The 18,718-nt window shown below is 27.3% G+C and overlaps 1 protein-coding gene across 2 annotated transcripts in view; it reads left to right on the forward strand.

Moving 5' to 3' along the window:
* LOC143231724 (uncharacterized) overlaps positions 1–18,718 on the forward strand; it is a 143,323-nt gene that overhangs the window by 118,322 nt on the left and 6,283 nt on the right. The window lies entirely within an intron of this gene.

Genomic DNA, 18,718 nt, shown 5'->3' on the forward strand with positions numbered 1-18,718 from the left:
TATTTAAACTTTTCAATGTTTCCTCACAATCCTATTTCATATATATATATATATTTAAACTTTTCAATGTTTCCTGACAGTCCTATTTCATATATATATTTAAAATTTTCAATGTTTCCTGACAATCCTATTTCATATATAGTTATATATTTAAAATTTTCAATGTTTCCTGACAATCCTATTTCATATATATATATATTTAAGATTTTCAACATTTCCTGATAATCCTATTTCATATATATATATATATTTAAAATTTTCAATGTTTCCTGACAATCCTATTTCATATATATATTTAAAATTTTCAATGTTTCCTGACAATCCTATTTCATATATATATATATATTTAAAATTTTCAATGTTTCCTGACAATCCTATTTCATATATATATTTAAAATTTTCAATGTTTCCTGACAATCCTATTTCATATATATATTTAAAATTTTCAATGTTTCCTGACAATCCTATTTCATATATATATATATTTAAGATTTTCAACATTTCCTGATAATCCTATTTCATATATATATATATATTTAAAATTTTCAATGTTTTCTGACAATCCTATTTCATATATATATTTAAAATTTTAAATGTTTCCTGACAATCCTATTTCATATATATATTTAAAATTTTCAATGTTTCCTGACAATCCTATTTCATATATATATATATATATATTTAAACTTTTCAATGTTTCCTGAAAGTCCTATTTCATATATATATATATATATTTATTTATTTAAAATTTTCAATGTTTCCTGACAATCCTATTTCATATATATATATATATTTAAAATTTTCAATGTTTCCTGACAATCCTATTTCATATATATATATATATTTAAAATTTTCAATGTTTCTTGACAATCCTATTTCATATATATATATATATATTTAAAATTTTCAATGTTTCCTGACAATCCTATTTCATATATATATATATATTTAAAATTTTCAATGTTTCCTGACAATCCTATTTCATATATATATATATATTTAAAATTTTCAATGTTTCCTGACAATCCTATTTCATATATATATATATATTTAAAATTTTCAATGTTTCCTGACAATCCTATTTCATATATATATATATATTTAAAATTTTCAATGTTTCCTGACAATCCTATTTCATATATATATATATATTTAAAATTTTCAATGTTTCCTGACAATCCTATTTCATATATATATTTCAACTTTTCAATGTTTCCTGACAATCCTATTTCATATATATATATATATATTTAAAATTTTCAACATTTCCTGACAATCCTATTTCATATATATATATATATATTTAAAATTTTCAATGGTTCCTGACAATCCTATTTCACATATATATATATATATTTAAAATTTTCAATGTTTCCTGACAATCCTATTTCATATATATATATATATTTAAAATTTTCAATGTTTCCTGACAATCCTATTTCATATATATATATATATATTTAAAATTTTCAACATTTCTTGACAATCCTATTTCATATATATATATATATTTAAAATTTTCAAACTTTCCTGACAATCCTATTTCACATATATATATATATATTTAAACTTTTCAATGTTTCCTGACAGTCCTATTTCAAATATATATTTAAACTTTTCAATGTTTCCTGACAATCCTATTTCATATATATATATATATATATATATATATATATTTAAAATTTTCAACATTTCCTGACAATCCTATTTCATATATATATATATATTTAAAATTTTCAATGTTTCCTGACAATCCTATTTCATATATATATTTAAACTTTTCAATGTTTCCTGACAATCCTATTTCATATATATATATATATATATTTAAAATTTTCAACATTTCCTGACAATCCTATTTCATATATATATATATATATATTTAAAATTTTCAATGTTTCCTGACAATCCTATTTCATACAATGTATATATTTAAGTATTTTAACATTTCTTCCAATGCTATTTCATATATATATATAATTGATATTTTTAATTCTTTTATTTTTCTTATTTTTTTCTTCTTTTTTTACGTTTTTGTCTCATTCTCAAACATTGCTTTTGAAAACCAGTTATCTTTTACACCCGGATAGCTATCTCAGTCAGGAACCATATAAGACGAGTATGTTCATGAGGGGGTTTAGAGCTTCACATTGCAAGCTGAGAATTTTATCCGTCATGGGCATGCCTTTCAATTCATTCAATATCAGAAAATAACAAAATGTGTTTACTTACAACACTAAGCTATAAACTTACTTTTCCTCCCACAACTTTAAATCTATATTTCTACTGAAAAACCACTATCATAATCTCATCATTCAAAACAATGTACTGTACTGAAAGTAACAATATACTGTACTGATAGTAACAATATACTGTACTGATAGTAACCATGTACTGTACTGAAAGTAACAATATACTGTACTGATAGTAACAATATACTGTACTGATAGTAACAATATACTGTACTAATAGTAACAATGTACTGTACTGATAGTAACAATATACTGTACTGATAGTAACAATATACTGTACTAATAGTAACAATGTACTGTACTGATAGTAACTGATGATAGTAACAATATGTACTGATAGTAACAATGATGATAGTAACAATAATATAGTAACTGTACTGATAGTAACAATATGCTGTACTGATAGTAACAATATAACTGTGTACTGATAGTAACAATATACTGTACTGATGGTAACAATATACTGTACTGATAGTAACAATATACTGTACTGATAGTAACAATGCGCTGTACTGATAGTAACAATATACTGTACTGATAGTAACAATGTACTGTACTGATAGTAACAATGCTGTAACTAATGTACTGATAGTAACAATATACTGTACTGATAGTAACAATATACTGTACTGATACTGTACTGATAGTAACAATATACTGTACTGATAGTAACAATATACTGTACTGATAGTAACAATATACTGTACTGATAGTAACTGTACTGTACTGATAGTAACAATAGTAACAATGTACTGTACTGATAGTAACAATGTACTGTACTGATGTACTAAGTAACAATGTACTGTAGTAACAATATACTGCTGATAGTAACAATGTACTGTACTGTAGTAACAATGTATGATAGTAACAATATACTGTACTGATGATGAGTAACAATATACTGTACTGATAGTAACAATATACTGTACTGATAGTAACAATATACTGTACTGATGTAGTAACAATATACTGTACTGATGGTAACAATATACTGTACTGATAGTAACAATATACTGTACTGATAGTAACAATATACTGTACTGTAACTGATAGTAACAATATACTGTACTGATAGTAACAATATACTGTACTGATAGTAACAATATACTGTAGTGTACTGATAGTAACAATATACTGTACTGATAGTAACAATGTACTGTACTGATGATAGTAACAATGTACTGTACTGATAGTAACAATATACTGTACTGATAGTAACAATATACTGTACTGATAGTAACAATATACTGTACTGATAGTAACAATATACTGTACTGTATGTACTGTAAACAATGTACTGTACTGATAGTAACAATATACTGTACTGATAGTAACAATGTACTGTACTGATAGTAACAATATACTGTACTGATAGTAACAATGTACTGTAGTAACTGATGATAGTAACAATATACTGTACTGTGCTGATGATGATAGTAACAATATACTGTACTGATAGTAACAATGTACTGTACTGATAGTAACAATATGTACTGTACTGATAGTAACAATGTACTGTACTGATGGTAACAATGTACTGTACTGATAGTGACAATATACTGTACTGATAGTGCAATGTACTGTACTGATAGTAACAATGTACTGTACTGATAGTAACAATATACTGTACTGATAGTAACAATGTACTGTACTGATGTAACAATGTACTGTACTGATAGTAACAATATACTGTACTGATAGTAACAATATACTGTACTAATAGTAACCATGTACTGTACTGATAGTAACAATATACTGTACTGATAGTAACAATATACTGTACTGATAGTAACAATATACTGTACTGATAGTAACAATATACTGTACTGATAGTAACAATATACTGTACTGATAGTAACAATATACTGATAGTAACTGATGTAGTGATAGTAACAATAGTAACAATGTACTGTACTGATAGTAACAATATACTGTACTGATAGTAACAATATACTGTACTGATAGTAACAATATGCTGTACTGATAGTAACAATATACTGTGATAGTAACTGATGGTAACAATGTACTGTACTGATAGTAACAATATACTGTACTGATAGTAACAATATACTGTACTGATAGTAACAATATACTGTACTGATAGTAACAATATACTGTACTGATAGTAACAATGTACTGTACTGATAGTAACAATATACTGTACTGATAGTAACAATATACTGTACTGATGTACTGTAACAATATACTGTAGTGATAGTAACATAGTATACTGTACTGATAATAGTAACAATATACTGTACTGATAGTAACAATGTACTGTACTGATAGTAACAATATACTGTACTGATAGTAACAATAACAATATAACTGTGTACTGATAGTAACAATATACTGTACTGATAGTAACAATATACTGTACTGATAGTAACAATATACTGTACTGATAGTAACAATATACTGTACTGATAGTAACAATATACTGTACTGATAGTAACAATGTACTGTACTGATAGTAACAATGCTGTACTGATAGTAACTGTACTGATGATAGTAACAATATACTGTACTGATAGTAACAATGCTACTGTACTGATAGTAACAATATACTGTACTGATAGTAACAATATACTGTACTGATAGTAACAATATGCTGTACTGATAGTAAACAATGTACTGTACTGATAGTAACAATATACTGTACTGATAGTAACAATATACTGTACTGATAGTAACAATATACTGTACTGATAGTAACAATATACTGTACTGATAGTAACAATATACTGTACTGATAGTAACAATATACTGTACTGATAGTAACAATATACTGTACTGATAGTAACAATATACTGTACTGATAGTAACAATATACTGTACTGATAGTAACAATGTACTGTACTGATAGTAACAATATACTGTACTGATAGTAACAATATACTGTACTGATAGTAACAATGTACTGATGAGTAACAATATACTGTACTGATAGTAACAATATACTGTACTGATAGTAACAATATACTGTACTGATGGTAGTAACAATATACTGTACTGATAGTAACAATATACTGTACTGATAGTAACAACTGTACTGATAGTAACAATATACTGTACTGATAGTAACAATATAACTGATAGTAACAATATACTGTACTGATAGTAACAATATACTGTACTGTGCTGTACTGATAGTAACAATATACTGTACTGATAGTAACAATATACTGTACTAGTATGTAACAATGTACTGATAGTAACCATGCTGTACTGATAGTAACAATGTACTGTACTGATAGTAACAATATACTGTATAGTAACTGTGCTGATGGTAACAACAATGTACTGTACTGATAGTAACAATATACTGTACTGATAGTAACAATATACTGTACTGATAGTAACATATGTACTGTAGTAACAATGTACTGATAGTAACAATATACTGTACTGATAGTAACAATGTACTGTACTGATAGTAACAATATACTGTACTGATAGTAACAATATACTGTACTGATAGTAACAATGTACTGTACTGATAGTAACAATGTACTGTACTGATAGTAACAATATACTGTACTGATAGTAACAATGTACTGTACTGATAGTAACAATATACTGTACTGATAGTAACAATATACTGTACTGATAGTAACAATATACTGTACTGATAGTAACAATATACTGTACTGATAGTAACAATATACTGTACTGATAGTAACAATATACTGTACTGATAGTAACAATATACTGTGATAGTAACAATGATGATAACAATATACTGTACTGATAGTAAACAATATACTGTACTGATAGTAACAATATACTGTACTGATAGTAACAATGTACTGTACTGATAGTAACAATATACTGTACTGATAGTAACAATATACTGTACTGTAGTAACTGATGTACTGATAGTAACAATATACTGTACTGATAGTAACAATATACTGTACTGATAGTAACAATATACTGTACTGATAGTAACAATATACTGTACTGATAGTAACAATATACTGTACTGATAGTAACAATATACTGTACTGATAGTAACAATATACTGTACTGATAGTAACAATGTACTGTACTAGTATGGTAGTAACAATATATGTACTGTATACTGTACTAATAGTAACAATATGATGTACTGATAGTAAACAATGTGTACTGATAGTAACAATATACTGTACTGATAGTAACAATATACTGTACTGATAGTAACAATGTACTGTACTGATAGTAACAATATACTGTACTGATAGTAACAATATACTGTACTGATAGTAACAATATACTGTACTGATAGTAACAATATACTGTACTGATAGTAACAATATACTGTACTGATAGTAACAATGTACTGTACTGATAGTAACAATATACTGTACTGATAGTAACAATATACTGTACTGATAGTAACAATGTACTGTACTGATAGTAACAATATACTGTACTGATAGTAACAATATACTGTACTAATAGTAACCATGTGCTGTACTAATACTAACAATGTACTGTACTGATAGTAACAATATACTGTACTGATAGTAACAATATACTGTACTGATAGTAACCATGTACTGTACTGATAGTAACAATATACTGTACTGATAGTAACAATATACTGTACTGATAGTAACAATGTACTGTACTGATAGTAACAATATACTGTACTGTAGTAACAATGTACTGTACTGATAGTAACAATGTACTATGCTAGTAACAATATACTGTACTGATAGTAACAATATACTGTACTGATAGTAACAATATACTGTACTGATAGTAACAATATACTGTACTGTAGTAACAATATACTGTACTGATAGTAACAATATACTGTACTGATAGTAACAATATACTGTACTGATAGTAACAATATACTGTACTAATAGTAACAATATACTGTACTGATAGTAACAATATACTGTACTGATAGTAACAATATACTGTACTGATAGTAACAATATACTGTACTGATAGTAACAATATACTGTACTGATAGTAACAATGTACTGATAGTAACAATATACTGTACTGATAGTAACAATATACTGTACTGATAGTAACAATATACTGTACTGATAGTAACAATAGTAACAATGTACTGTACTGATAGTAACAATATACTGTACTGATAGTAACAATATACTGTACTGATAGTAACAATATACTGTACTGATAGTAACAATATACTGTACTGATAGTAACAATATACTGTACTGATAGTAACAATATACTGTACTGATAGTAACAATATACTGTACTGATAGTAACAATATACTGTACTGATGAGTAACAATGTACTGTACTGATAGTAACTGTATGATAGTAACAATATACTGTAGTAACAATATACTGTACTGTACTGTACTGATAGTAACAATATACTGTACTGATAGTAACAATATACTGTACTGATAGTAACAATATACTGTACTAATAGTAACCATGTACTGTACTGATAGTAACAATATACTGTACTGATAGTAACAATATACTGTACTGATAGTAACAATATACTGTACTGATAGTAACAATATACTGTACTGATAGTAACAATATACTGTACTGATAGTAACAATGTACTATACAATGTACTGTACTGTAGTAACTGATGAGTAACAATATACTGTACTGATAGTAACAATATACTGTACTGATAGTAACATGTACTGTACTGACTGTACTGATAGTAACAATATACTATGCTGTACTGTACTGATAGTAACAATATACTGTACTGATAGTAACAATATACTGTACTGATAGTAACAATATACTGTACTGATAGTAAATATACAATATACTGTACTGTACTGATAGTAACAATATACTGTACTGATAGTAACAATATACTGTACTGATAGTAACAATATACTGTACTGATAGTAACAATGTACTGTACTGATAGTAACTGTACTGTATGATAGTAACAATATACTGTACTGATAGTAACAATATACTGTACTGATAGTAACAATACTGTACTATAGTAACAATGTGTAACAATATACTGTACTGATAGTAACAATATACTGTACTGATAGTAACAATGTACTGTACTGATAGTAACAATATACTGTACTGATAGTAACAATATACTGTGATAGTAACAATGTACTGTATGAGTAACAATATACTGTACTGATAGTAACAATGTACTGTACTGATAGTAACAATATACTGTACTGATAGTAACCACTGTACTACTGTACTGATAGTAACAATATACTGTACTGATATACTGTAGATAGTAACAATATACTGTACTGATAGTAACAATATACTGTACTGATAGTAACAATATACTGTACTGATAGTAACAATGTACTGTACTGATAGTAACAATGACTGATAGTAACAATAACAATATACTGTACTGATAGTAACAATATACTGTACTGATAGTAACAATATACTGTACAATAGTAACTGTACTGTACTGATAGTAACAATATACTGTACTGATAGTAACAATATACTGTACTGATAGTAACAATGTACTGTACTGATAGTAACAATATACTGTACTGATGATAGTAACAATATACTGTACTGATAGTAACAATATACTGTACTGATAGTAACAATATACTGTACTGATAGTAACAATATACTGTACTGATAGTAACAATATACTGTACTGTACTGATAGTAACAATGTACTGTACTGATAGTAACAATATACTGTACTGATAGTAACAATATACTGTACTGATAGTAACAATGTACTGTACTGATAGTAACAATATACTGTACTGATAGTAACAATATACTGTACTGATAGTAACAATATGTACTGATAGTAACAATGTACTGTACTGATAGTAACAATATACTGTACTGATAGTAACAATGTACTGTACTGATAGTAACAATATACTGTACTGATAGTAACAATATACTGTACTGATAGTAACAATATACTGTACTGTAACAATGTACTGATGAGTAACAATATGCTGTACTGATAGTAACAATATACTGTACTGATGATAGTAACAATATACTGTACTGATAGTAACAATATACTGTACTGATGAGTAACCATGTACTGTACTGATAGTAACAATGTACTGATAGTAACAATATACTGTACTGATAGTAACAATATATACTGTACTGATAGTAACAATATACTGTACTGATAGTAACAATATACTGTACTGATAGTAACAATGTGTACTGATAGTAACAATATACTGTACTGATAGTAACAATATACTGTACTGATAGTAACAATATACTGTAACAATGTACTGATAGTAACAATATACTGTACTGATAGTAACAATGTGTACTGTACTGATAGTAACAATATACTGTGATACTGATGTAGTAACAATATACTGTACTGATAGTAACAATGTACTGTACTGATGTACTGTAAACAATATACTGTACTGATAGTAACAATATACTGTACTGATAGTAACAATATACTGTACTAATAGTAACCATGTACTGTACTGATAGTAACAATGTACTGTACTGATAGTAACAATATACTGTACTGATAGTAACAATATACTGTATAGATATACTGTACATATAACAATGCTGTACTGATAGTAACAATATACTGTACTGATAGTAACAATATACTGTACTGATAGTAACAATGTACTGTACTGATAGTAACAATGTACTGTACTGATAGTAACAATATACTGTACTGATAGTAACAATATACTGTACTGATAGTAACAATGTACTGTACTGATAGTAACAATGTACTGTACTGATAGTAACAATATACTGTACTGATAGTAACAATATACTGTACTGATAGTAACAATATACTGTACTGATAGTAACAATATACTGTACTGATAGTAACAATATACTGTACTGATAGTAACAATATACTGTACTGATACAATGTACTGTACTGATAGTAACAATGTACTGTACTGATAGTAACAATATACTGTACTGATAGTAACAATATACTGTACTGATAGTAACAATGTACTGTACTGATAGTAACAATATACTGTACTGATAGTAACAATATACTGTACTGATAGTAACCATGTACTGTACTAACAGTAACAATATACTGTACTGATAGTAACAATATACTACTGTAGTAACTGATAGTAACAATATACTGTACTGATAGTAACAATATATACTGTACTGATAGTAACAATGTACTGTACTGATAGTAACAATACTGTACTGATAGTAACAATGATGTACTGTAACTGTACTGTACTAATAGTAACAATATACTGTACTGATAGTAACAATATACTGTACTGATAGTAACAATATACTGTACTGATAGTAACAATATACTGTACTGATAGTAACAATGTACTGTACTGATAGTAACAATATACTGTACTGATAGTAACAATATACTGTACTGATAGTAACAATATGCAATATACTGTACTGATAGTAACAATGTACTGTACTAATGTAGTAACAATATACTGTACTGATAGTAACAATGTACTGTACTGATAGTAACAATATACTGTACTGATAGTAACAATATACTGTACTGATAGTAACAATATACTGTACTGATAGTAACAATATACTGTACTGATACTAATAGTAACAATGTACTGTACTGATAGTAACAATATACTGTACTGATAGTAACAATATACTGTACTGATAGTAACAATGTACTGTACTGATAGTAACAATATACTGTACTGATAGTAACAATATACTGTACTGATAGTAACAATATACTGTACTGATAGTAACAATGTACTGTGATACTGATGATGGTAACAATATACTGTACTGATAGTAACAATGCTGATAGTAACAATATACTGTACTGATAGTAACAATATACTGTACTGATAGTAACAATGTACTGTACTGATAGTAACAATGTACTGTACTGATAGTAACAATATACTGTACTGATAGTAACAATATACTGTACTGATAGTAACAATATACTGTACTGATAGTAACAATATACTGTACTGATAGTAACAATATACTGTACTGATAGTAACAATATACTGTACTGATAGTAACAATATACTGTACTGATAGTAACAATATACTGTACTGATAGTAACAATATACTGTACTGATAGTAACAATATACTGTACTGATAGTAACAATGTACTGTACTGATAGTAACAATATACACTAATAGTAACTGTACTGTATAGTAACAATATACTGTACTGATAGTAACAATATGCTGTACTGTACTGATAGTAACAATATACTGTACTGATAGTAACAATGTGTACTGATAGTAACAATGTACTGATAGCTGTACTGTATATAGTAACAATATACTGTACTGATAGTAACAATATACTGTACTGACTGTACTGATAGTAACAATGTACTGTACTGATAGTAACAATATACTGTACTGATAGTAACAATATACTGTACTGATAGTAACAATGTACTGTACTGATAGTAACAATATACTGTACTGATAGTAACAATATACTGTACTGATAGTAACCATGTACTGTATGAGTAACAATATACTGTACTGATAGTAACAATATACTGTACTGATAGTAACACAATGTACTGATAGTGTACTGTACTGATAGTAACAATATACTGTACTGATAGTAACAATATACTGTACTGTAACAATATACTGTACAATATAACTGTACTGATGATAGTAACAATATACTGTACTGATAGTAACAATATACTGTACTGATAGTAACAATATACTGTACTGATGACAATATGCTGTACTGATAGTAACAATGTACTGTACTGATAGTAACAATATACTGTACTGATAGTAACTGTACTGATAGTAACAATATACTGTACTGATAGTAACAATGTACTGTACTGATAGTAACAATATACTGTACTGATAGTAACAATATACTGTACTGATAGTAACAATGTACTGTACTGATAGTAACAATATACTGTACTGATAGTAACAATATACTGTACTGATAGTAACCTGATGTAACTGTACTGATAGTAACAATATACTGTACTGATAGTAACAATATACTGTACTGATAGTAACAATATACTGTACTGATAGTAACAATATACTGTACTGATAGTAACAATATACTGTACTGATAGTAACAATGTACTGTACTGATAGTAACATATATACTGTAGTAACTGATGTACTGTAAACAATATACTGTACTGATAGTAACAATATACTGTACTGATAGTAACAATGTACTGTACTGATAGTAACAATATACTGTACTGATAGTAACAATATACTGTACTGATAGTAACAATGTACTGTACTGATAGTAACAATATACTGTACTGATAGTAACAATATGTACTGTGTACTGATAGTAACAATGTACTGTACTGATAGTAACAATATACTGTACTGATAGTAACAATATACTGTACTGATAGTAACAATATACTGTACTGATAGTAACAATATACTGTACTGATAGTAACAATGTACTGTACTGATAGTAACAATATACTGTACTGATAGTAACAATATACTGTACTGATGGTAACAATGTGCTGTACTGTAACAATGTAGTGATAGTAACAATATACTGTACTGATAGTAACAATATACTGTACTGATAGTAACAATGTACTGTACTGATAGTAACAATGTACTGTACTGATAGTAACAATATACTGTACTGATAGTAACAATGTATGATAGTAACAATATATACTGATAGTAACAATGTACTGATAGTAACAATGTACTGTACTGATAGTAACAATGTACTGTACTGATAGTAACAATATACTGTACTGATAGTAACAATATACTGTACTGATAGTAACAATGTACTGTATATATGTACTGATGTAACAATATACTGTACTGATAGTAACAATGTGTACTGATAGTAACTGTACTGTACTGATAGTAACCATATACTGTACTGATAGTAACAATATACTGTACTGATAGTAACAATGTACTGTACTGATAGTAACAATGTACTGTACTGATAGTAACAATATACTGTACTGATAGTAACAATATACTGTACTGATAGTAACCATGTACTGTACTGATAGTAACAATATACTGTACTGATAGTAACCATATACTGTACTGATAGTAAATGTACTGTACTGTAGTAACAATGTACTGATAGTAACAATATACTGTACTAATAGTAACCATGTACTGTACTAATAGTAACAATGTACTGTACTGATAGTAACAATATACTGTACTGATAGTAACAATATACTGTACTAATAGTAACAATGTACTGTACTGATAGTAACAATGTACTGTACTGATAGTAACAATATACTGTACTGATAGTAACAATATACTGTACTGTACTGTATGATAGTAACAATATACTGTACTGATAGTAACAATATACTGTACTGATAGTAACAATGTAACAATGTATAGTAACTGTACTGAATGGTAACAATATACTGTACTGTGCTGATAGTAACAATGTGCTGTACTGATAGTAACAATATACTGTACTGATAGTAACAATGTACTGTACTGATAGTAACAATATGCTGTGCTGATAGTGTAACAATGTGCTGATAGTAACAATATATGCTGTGCTAGTAACAATAGTGCTGTACTGATGAGTAACAATATACTGTACTGATAGTAACAATATACTGTACTGATAGTAACAATGTACTGATAGTATACTGTACTGATATAATATGCTGTACTGATAGTAACAATATACTGTACTGATAGTAACTGTACTGCTGATAGTAACAATATACTGTACTGATAGTAACCATGTACTGTACTGATAGTAACAATATACTGTACTGATAGTAACAATATACTGTACTGATAGTAACAATGTACTGTACTGATAGTAACAATGTACTGTACTGATAGTAACCATGTACTGTACTGATAGTAACAATATACTGTACTGATAGTAACAATATACTGTACTGATAGTAACAATATACTGTACTGATAGTAACAATGTACTGTACTGATAGTAACACATATGCTGTACTGATGGTAACAGTATGCTGTGCTAATAGTAACAATATACTGTATGTAGTAACTGTACTAATAGTAACAATATACTGTAATGGTAACAATATACTGTACTGATAGTAACAATGTACTGATAATAGTAACAATATACTGTACTGATGAGTAACAATATACTGTACTGCTAGTAACAATATACTGTACTGATAGTAACAATATACTGTACTGATAGTAACAATATGCTGTACTGATAGTAACAATATGCTGTACTGATAGTAACAATATGCTGTACTGATAGTAACAATATGCTGTACTGATAGTAACAATATACTGTACTGATAGTAACAATATACTGCTGTACTGATGGTAACAATATACTGTACTGATAGTAACAATATACTGTACTGATGAGTAACAATACTACTGTACTGATAGTAACAATGTACTGTACTGATAGTAACAATATACTGTACTGATAGTAACAATATACTGTACTAATAGTAACCATGTACTGTACTATTAGTAACAATATACTGTACTGATAGTAACAATGTACTGTACTGATAGTAACAATATACTGTACTGATAGTAACAATATACTGTACTAATAGTAACAATGTACTGTACTGATAGTAACAATGTACTGTACTGATAGTAACAATATACTGTACTGATAGTAACAATATACTTTACTGATAGTAACAATATACTGTACTGATAGTAACAATGTACTGTACTGATAGTAACAATATACTCTACTGATAGTAACCATGTACTGTACTAATAGTTACAATGTACTGTACTGATAGTAACAATATACTGTACTGATAGTAACAATGTACTGCACTGATAGTAACCATGTACTGTACTGATAGTAACAATGTACTGCACTGATAGTAACAATTTACTGCACTGATAGTAACAATATACTTCACTGATAGTAACAATATACTGCACTGATAGTAACCATGTACTGTACTGAGAGTAACAATATACTGCACTGATAGTAACAATAAAATGTACTGATAGTAACAATCTACTGCACTGACAGTAACAATGTACTGTAGTGATAGTAACAATGTACTGTGCTGATAGTTTGTATGCGAAATATAAATGAATCAAGTAACGATAGCCAGACTACTATAAAATTATTACCTGGGTTTATTTTTATTATTATGGGTTTATCAGTCTCAACTAAATGTTCAACATTCTGTACACAATTTGTTAAATAGTGCGGACGATTGGTTTTAATAGCCAGAAGGATGTGCTGCCACCTAGGGTAATAGTCTAGAACCAAATATTCTTGTTGTCACCAAATTCACTGTGTTATTTACATGGGACTAATATCCAGAACCAAGAGTTTTAATAGCCAAAAATTTATCATGTTACACAAGATTAGCGACATAAAATAGAGGTTTAATAGCCACAACTTATCACCTGATACTAAACTAGCTACTTAAACTAGAGGTTTTAATAGTCAATAGTTTATCATGTTATAGCGGATCAGCAGCATATATTAAACACGTTAAGTTTTATGTGGGATTTGACGACACGAATAAACGTTTGAATATGTTGCAAATTGTAATATTAGTTGTTAAGTACCATAAACGTTCAGAAGTAAACTTTGTAAAACTCAGTAAACCTTCTTGACAATTATAACTAATGATCCAACTGACAATTTTAATTAGTCAATTAGCTTTGTTATCATAGAAAATTGTTAGTTGGACATAAACACTTTAATGCTCAGCCACTATACTATTATAGATAATTACTAGACCGAAAGAAAACATAATACCCAGCTAATGTACTATTATAGATAATAACTAGATGGAAAGAAAACATAATACACAGCTATATGTACTATTATAGATGATTATTAGATAAAAAGAAAACATAATACCCGGCTATATGTACTATTATAGATGATTATTAGATGGACAGAAAACATAATACCCAGCGATATGTACTATTATAGATGATTATTAGATGAAAAGAAAACAAAATACACAGCTATATGTACTATAATAGATGATTATTAGTTGGAAAGAAAACATAATACCCAGCTATATGTACTATTACATATGATTATTAGATGAAAACAAAACATAAAACACAGCTATATGTACTATTATAGATGATTATTAGATGAAAATAAAACATAATACCCAGCTATATGTACTATTATAGATGATTATTAGATGGAAAGAAAACATAATACACAGTTATATTTACTATTATAGATGATTATTAGATGGAAAGAAAACACAATGCTTAGCTATATGTACCATTATAGATGATTATTAGATGAAAAGAAAACATAATACACAGTTATATGTACTATTATAGATGATTATTAGATAGAAAGAAAACATAATGCCCAGCTATATGTACTATTATAGATGATTATTAGATGAAAAGAAAACATAATACACAGTTATATGTACTATTATAGATGATTATTAGATGGAAAGAAAACATAATACCCAGTTATATGTACTATTATAGATGATTAATAGATGGAAAGAAAACATAATACACAGCTCTATGTACTATTTTATATGATTATTAGATGAAAAGAAAACATAATACCCAGCAATATGTACTATTATAGATGATTATTAGATGAAAAGAAAGCATAACACCCAGCTATATGTACTATTATAGATGATTATTAGATGAAAAGAAAACATAATAAACAGCTATATGTACTATTATAGATGATTATTAGATGAAAATAAAACATAATACCCAGCTATATGTACTATTATATATGATTATTAGATGAAAAGAAAGCATAATACCCAGCTATATGTACTAATGTAGATGATTATTAGATGGAAAGAAAACATAATACACAGCTCTATGTACTATTTTAGATGATTATTAGATGAAAAGAAAACATAATACACAGCTATATGTACTATTATAAATGATTATTAGGTGAAAAGAAAACATAATACACAGCTATATATACTATTATAGATAATTATTATATGAAAAGAAAACATAATACACAGCAATATGTATTATTATAGATGATTATTAGATGAAAAGAAAACATAATACACAGCTGTATGTACTATTATAGATGATTATTAGATGAAAAGAAAACATAATACACAGCGATATGTACTGTTATAGATGATTATTAGATGAAAAGAAAGCATAATACCCAGTTATATGTACTATTATAGATGATTATTAGATGGAAAGAAAACACAATGCTTAGCTATATGTACTATTATAGATGATTATTAGATGAAAAGAAAACATAATACATAGTTATATGTACTATTATAGATGATTATTAGATAGAAAGAAAACATAATGCCCAGCTATATGTACTATTATAGATGATTATTAGATGAAAAAAAAAATACACAGTTATATGTACTATTATAGATGATTATTAGATGGAAAGAAAACATTATACCCAGCTATATGTACTATTATACATGATTATTAGGTGAAAAGAAAACATAATACACAGCTATATGTACTATTATAGATGATTATTAGATGGAAAAAAAACATAATACTCAGATATATGTACTGTTATAGATGATTATTAGATGGAAAGAAAACATAATACACAGCTATATGTACTATTATAGATGATTATTAGATTAAAAGAAATCATAATACACAGCTATATGTACTATTATTGATCATTATTAGATGAAAAGAAAACATAATACACAGCTATATGTACTATTATAGATGATTATTAGATGGAAAGAAAACATAATACACAGTTATATGTACTATTATAGATGATTATTAGATGGAAAGAAAACACAATGCTTAGCTATATGTACTATTATAGATGATTATTAGATGAAAAGAAAACATAATACACAGTTATATGTACTATTATAGATGATTATTAGATAGAAAGAAAACATAATGCCCAGCTATATGTACTATTATAGATGATTATTAGATGAAAAGAAAACATAATACACAGTTATATGTACTATTATAGATGATTATTAGATGGAAAGAAAACATAATACCCAGTTATATGTACTATTATAGATGATTAATAGATGGAAAGAAAACATAATACACAGCTCTATGTACTATTTTAGATGATTATTAGATGAAAAGAAAACATAATACACAGCTATATGTACTATTATAAATGATTATTAGGTGAAAAGAAAACATAATACACAGCTATATGTACTATTATAGATGATTATTAGATGAAAAGAAAGCATAATACCCAGTTATATGCACTATTATAGAAGATTATTAGGTGAAAAAAAAACATAATACACAGCTAAATGTACTATTATAGATGATTATTAGATGGAAAGAAAGCATAATACACAGTTATATGTACTATTATAGACGATTATTAGATGGAAAGAAAACATAATGCCCAGCTATATGTACTATTATAGATGATTATTAAATGGAAAGAAAGCATAATACACAGTTATATGTACTATTATAGACGATTATTAGATGGAAAGAAAACATAATGCCCAGCTATATGTACTATTATAGATGATAATTAGATGGAAAGAAAACATAATACCCAGTTATATATACTATTAT

The sequence above is a fragment of the Tachypleus tridentatus genome, chromosome 11, assembly GCF_004210375.1.
Source record: "Tachypleus tridentatus isolate NWPU-2018 chromosome 11, ASM421037v1, whole genome shotgun sequence".
Lineage (NCBI taxonomy): Eukaryota > Metazoa > Arthropoda > Merostomata > Xiphosura > Limulidae > Tachypleus > Tachypleus tridentatus.